The sequence below is a fragment of the Sinocyclocheilus anshuiensis genome, unplaced genomic scaffold (genome assembly GCF_001515605.1).
Source record: "Sinocyclocheilus anshuiensis isolate Anshui unplaced genomic scaffold, SAMN03320099.WGS_v1.1 scaffold257, whole genome shotgun sequence".
Taxonomy (NCBI): Eukaryota; Metazoa; Chordata; class Actinopteri; order Cypriniformes; family Cyprinidae; genus Sinocyclocheilus; species Sinocyclocheilus anshuiensis.
In genome coordinates, this window is record NW_015539889.1 from 2133192 (window position 1) to 2139135 (window position 5944).

Consider the following 5944-nt stretch of genomic DNA (forward strand, 5'->3'; position numbering starts at 1 on the left):
CACACACACACACACACACACATATATATATATATATATATACTGTATATATATATAATTTTTTTTTTTTTTTTACCTCTTGGTCTTTATTGGGATCTATCTGGTTCAGCTTTGGTCTCTCCGTTCTGCTTGTCGCTGGACTTCTGTGAGAGATGAGTGGAAACGGTGGCTGCCTGGACCACGGCTTTGAAGCTGCGCTTGCGCTTCTGAACATTCTGCTCTGGGTGGAAGATGATGACATAGACTTTGGGGATGTACAACATGCCCAGGGACACCGTGGCGCTCAAACTCATGGACACGGTCAGCGTGGTGGTCTGAATGAACATCTGGTTCAGGGCAGAAAAAAGATTAAGAGTAATATTTTAGCCTGGCCTCAGCCATGACCTATCACATGATGTAGATCAGCCGTCAGGGCTTTAGCACTGAGATATCACTGCACATTACACATATATATAAACTCTGTTGATTGTCACAATGCATTTCCTGGAAATTAGTATAATGACTATTAAAAGACAAAGGGCTGAAATCAGCCATGTGAAATAATTCAATCAGTTTATGCATGTGTAATGCGAGCCAAAAAACTGACCCCTTATATCATGTGTTTATTGCAATTTGAGTCATTTATTTCATTTAGTTCATTTATAATATATATACTGTAATTGAGACCTCTTATATTTCATGAGATTATGCAGCATGCAACCAAATAATTACTGCTTTAAGTCTAAAATGCTGTTAAAAATGTCACACAAGAAGCTGTGATGGTAAAACTGTTTCCCCCCTATTAGAAATATAAAGATAAGCAAAATATACTTTAAAAAACAACTAAACATGATAAAATGTAAGATAGCAGCACACAAATATATACTGCAGCCCGCTGTATAGTCTGGTATTTTATTCTTCCATGCTCTTCTTTTCATTTACAAGAAATGAAAAGACTTGAAGGCCACCTGAGGGCCAAAAGCTTTGCAGTTGACCGGCCACTAAAAGACCTCTCTATTAGTCAGAGTATACTTTCCATTTTTAAATCCCTGTGCTTTGTAAGCAAAACCATCCCCCACAGGATGAATTGATGTGAAAAATTGAATGACTAAATGCATGAAGTGTGGCTAGCATCTGAACAGCTTTTAGGTCAACACAAAACAGCACCAGCAATTACGTTAACCTGACATTAGCTACAGTTTTTTAGGTTTCTTATAATCTGATTATGGCTGAAGCATTCACAAGTAAATGTTGCAGCATCATTAACTGAAACAGAACCATCTAATCTAGTGAAATGTATGTCTAGACACTCTCAGGGTGAAGATCATATTTCTGTATGTCATGTTAATATCAGGCACCAGTCAATCTTCTACACTAATAGCATGGAAGTAAGGGTTTTATATAGATGACAAAATCTAGGAATAGAAATGTCAACAGACACAAACATAGACTGTTAATAGTCAAACAATAGTGAAATTATTGCAATGCAAGTGATGCATGTATCTCTGGTAATATTAAATAAAAATGAAATTAAATAAAATTGTAAGAAAATCAATAATATATCTTTTTTGTTCTCTTTAAATGTACCCTTAGATCCAGTGTATTTCACTGGTTTTATTTAATAATTTTATTTTATAATACTATTCGTTTTTTATTTGCTAATTTTGTTTTCGTTTCTGACTAATTTTAATGTGCTTTTTTACATACGAAAATATATAGCAATGGGAAAATCCAAATAAATACAATGTTGCAACAAAAAGTACATCTATTTATATTATTATTAAAATGTAAAAATCTCTGTACAAAAGCATAGTCTCTAATCTTAATCTATATTTTATTAACAATTTACCTTTTCTGTGGATTGTAACGTGCCGAAAAATATGGGCACAAATGCCAACCAGATGATACAGGTAGTGTACATGGTGAAGCCGATGGGTTTGGCCTCATTGAAGGTCTCAGGAACCCCTCTGCTCTTAATGGCATAGACTGTACACGTGACCATCAGCACCATACTGTAGCTCAGACAGCCAATCAGAGACAGATCCGACATATCACATTTCAGGATCCCACGCGCATACTCGGGGTTGGGGGGATGTAGCTCATCAAAGTCGACAGTTGTGTGAGGTGGAACCACTCCAAACCAAATGAAAATACCCAGGAGCTGTGAGCAGAAAAGAGGCATGAATTAATGTTTATACAAAATCAATGTCTGTACTGGTCCATGATATCTTAACCTACCATCAAACTAAATTATATCAATTCACTAAGAATCCAATTCCAATCATTTTCTGAACATCTTTGAGAAGGAGACCATGTCTCTAAACGTTTCCTCAAATAATATGCATTAACAACCATTAATGGAAGGAACACCAAAAAGAGAAGAGCTTTCAGTGAAATGACTGCATGTCCATGCTACTCTCAAAATATTGCTTCTTTAATTAGTCAACGGACAAAATGTTCTCAGACAAAAATGTATTTCGGGGACATAAAGCACAGTGACAACACTGTAAACAACTTGCAAAGCAGTTACTCTGAACAAGAGTAAATTTTGCACAGATTATTGCATAGATCATTTAAATTAACATTCACAATGTACTATTATTATAGACAAAATTTGTTTTATATATTTTAATTGTTTATTTAAATATAATTAAAATAATTACATATATATATATATATATATATATAATTATTATTATTATTATTAATCATTTTCATTTTCAACAAACAAAATTGCACAAAAAAGGAAAAAAAATCTGCCAATCTGTTGAACACTGACTTTTTTGAATACTTCAGAACACATTAATTCATTGTATATGGAAATATGATAATACTACATGTTATAAGTTATGTGTAAAACTTTTTTTTAAATGAGGAAAAACATTAGTTCACCTTCGAAATGTATGTTGCTCAAGGTCTGGTAGCTCGCTTTGAATAAAAGCATCAGCTATATGAAGAAATGTAAATTTATCACAGACATACACGCACCTGTACTGAGATCAAAATAAATGTGATGATCAGCTGGGACGTGGGGCTGATACATTTTGGTGGTGTGACTGATTTCTTTCCCTGCTCAAAGATCCTGTAGATCCGATTTGTTTTGGTGAGCATGGCAGAGTAGCTGATGGACATGCCCAGCCCCAAAAACAACCTGCGAAACACGCACACCCCGGTGCTCGGCTCAGCGATCATGAGGAAGGTGATGAGATAGATGAGGAAGATGCCCGTCAAGAGAACATAGCTGAGCTCTCGGCCCGAAGCGCGGACTATGGGGGTGTCATTGAAGCGGATGAAGGTGATGATGGCTCCTGATGTAGCAAGAATGCCCAGCACTGCCAGAAATACTGGGATAATGGCCCATGGAGAGCTCCACTCCAGCTTGATGATGGGAGTAGGACGGCAGCCAGTGCGGTTAGAGGTGGGCCTCATGTCAAAGGGGCACGTATCGCAGTTAAACTCATCCAGGAGGTACTGATAGCCGTCACACAGTTCACAGTGCCAGCAGCATGGCACACCCTTCACCATCCTCTTCCTCTCCCCAGACTCACAGGGAAAACTACAAACCGAGTCTGGAACCAGTTTATCCCCTCCAGACCACTGCATGTCCTCCGCCTTACAGAAAGAGAGAAAACTTTCAAGAACACGCATCCAAAAATATTCCAAACTACCAAGGGGCTTAACACGCTTACACTGAGTCGTAAGTGGTTGGTCCACTGGCCGATGATTTTATATCCCGGGATGGTGGTATTGGAAAGCTGGTACTGGAAGATATCGTATCGTCCTGGGGCGTCACCGTTTTCATTAAACATCACACCTGTCCCAGCACTGCCTTCAGAGTAAACAGAGGGTTTTGATATTCAACATCACTAGTTATTACTTCAAATGCAATCATTTGAAACAACAGAATATAAACCCACTTAAAATTGTATTAATGCGTAGAAACACATGCTTCGGCACACCATTGTTCTTTTTCACCCTTTGATTTTATAGTAAAATTGTCAAACTTTAAAGGTGACTTTTCCATATCAAAGGTTGCTTACAAGAAAATATGGTGTTGTAATCGACAAAAAATACATGTCTCAGATGTAATTCTGTAAAGATAGATGTGTTACAACAAAGCAAACTCAACCTCAGGTTTCTTTCAGTAAACCAGAGTTTACAAATCACGAGGGGCAATGTTTCCACACAGCGTGATTTGTTCCCCTTAGGCTCTCAAAGCTGAATAGATTTCCATACAAGAGTGTGTGTCCACTGTGCATAAACTGAATAGCTGTGCTTTTCATAGAAATCTCTTAGAAGTGAGTGACGAAAAGAAAAGGGATTTTCACCGAGAGATAGTGCTGAAAAAAGGAAATGCGCCTTGTGTTTGGAGAGAGGCTGCCCTAGGGAAAATCAAAGACAAGGAAAGAGACGAGGGGAGGGGGTTAAAACAAGTATGTGCGCTGCTGGATTGTGCATTAGTGGATCTCTTCAGGCTGGGATTGAGTGCTGACCTCTCTTGCCGCACTCTGACTAACCCATGGGATTCACAGCCCTCCTCCTTGGAAACAGCAGCTTCGTTTCTGGCCTTTCCCCTCTCGTAGAAACTACTCTTCACCTATTTTCACCTGTCAGTCTCACAGCAAAGGCAATATCTTTGATATGAGAGTGTTTGGCAAAAGCAGGTTTATTGTGTGCAATCTTCCTGGCAGATTCAAACAAAGCATTCAAAAGCTTACATGCAAATTCTTGTGATGTTCATTAGTCTTGCACTGTATGAATACAGACCCATTGCTAAAATTCGGACTGTTTCAAGGTCTCTTTCGCAATGTTTGAAATGGCTCACATGCTTCAGCTGTCCTTGAGAAGGCTTACCATTAAAACTGACAGCACGGATGTAACTCAGCAGCATTCTTCCATCCACCGGGTCCATTTTGTCACAAACACCCATTGAACTCGGACAGAGGTCCATGTGCATGCTATGGAGTGCGTGGGCCATGGCGTACACGGCGTCAATCACAAACTGCACCTTCCCTTCCTGCTCGTATACCGAATCCTGGCTGATTTGTTCCTCTCCTGAATAACCGAAAGCAACATGACAATAATCAAAAAGCAATGCTGAGGGAATAATCCACTTAGATGTGCTTTACACGTCTTAAAAAAACTTAGGAACGTATGATAATCCAAGTACTACTGCATTTATGGGAGTAATTTGTTGGAAATTATTTCCTCGCCTGTGCATTTCCTCAGCCCGCTGTCGCCTTGGATTCCAGGCCGTGTCAGTTTGCATTTGAAGTCATCCTCCCAGAACTCAGCGAACCAGATGTTCCTCCTGTTGTTTTCCAGTGATCTTGTTGTGAAGTACTGGTCAAACCCTGAGAAACACATTAAAGGGATATAAAAAAATTAAACATTGTGCTGTTATTTTTTCTATGGGACACATAAGTAGAAATTTTGTCTTTTCTTTTTTTTCAACTGTAGTTGTATAGCAAAAGCTGCATAACAATTCTTCAAAAATATTTGTGTTCCACAGAAAAAAGCAGGACAGAGGTTTGGAATGACATGGATGATTACAGAATTTTTGGTTGAACTATCCTTTTAAGTATGAAAATGTTACCTAACACTACATGAGTAAATTATATTTAATTATTATGTATTAGCAGCATTTTATATTATGCAAATTAAAATTATATTGTGCAAATGCAAATTAAATTAGATGGAAAATTCACTCTGTGGTACATTCATTTGCCATAATGTCTTCCAAGACTCCTGATATTCTCATTGCAAGGTGATTGATCATTTATAAACCCTTTCCAAGGCCATACCTCCTGCCTCAGAGAGATTCAGAATTACTACTAAAAGGCTACTCACTTGATGTCATCTTCATTAGCGAAGATAATAACCCCTCTGGCATTGGATGTCTCCATTAGCCTTTTGATGATCTTGTCAAACTCTCCTGGTCTTGGCTCCCTAGGAATTTTAATGG

The 5944-nt window shown here is 38.3% G+C and overlaps 1 pseudogene; it reads right to left on the reverse strand.

The window, feature by feature from the left end:
- Positions 1 to 78: 78 nt before the first annotated feature.
- The window catches only part of LOC107685671 (metabotropic glutamate receptor 6-like), a 17052-nt pseudogene continuing 11186 nt past the window's right edge, over positions 79 to 5944 (reverse strand).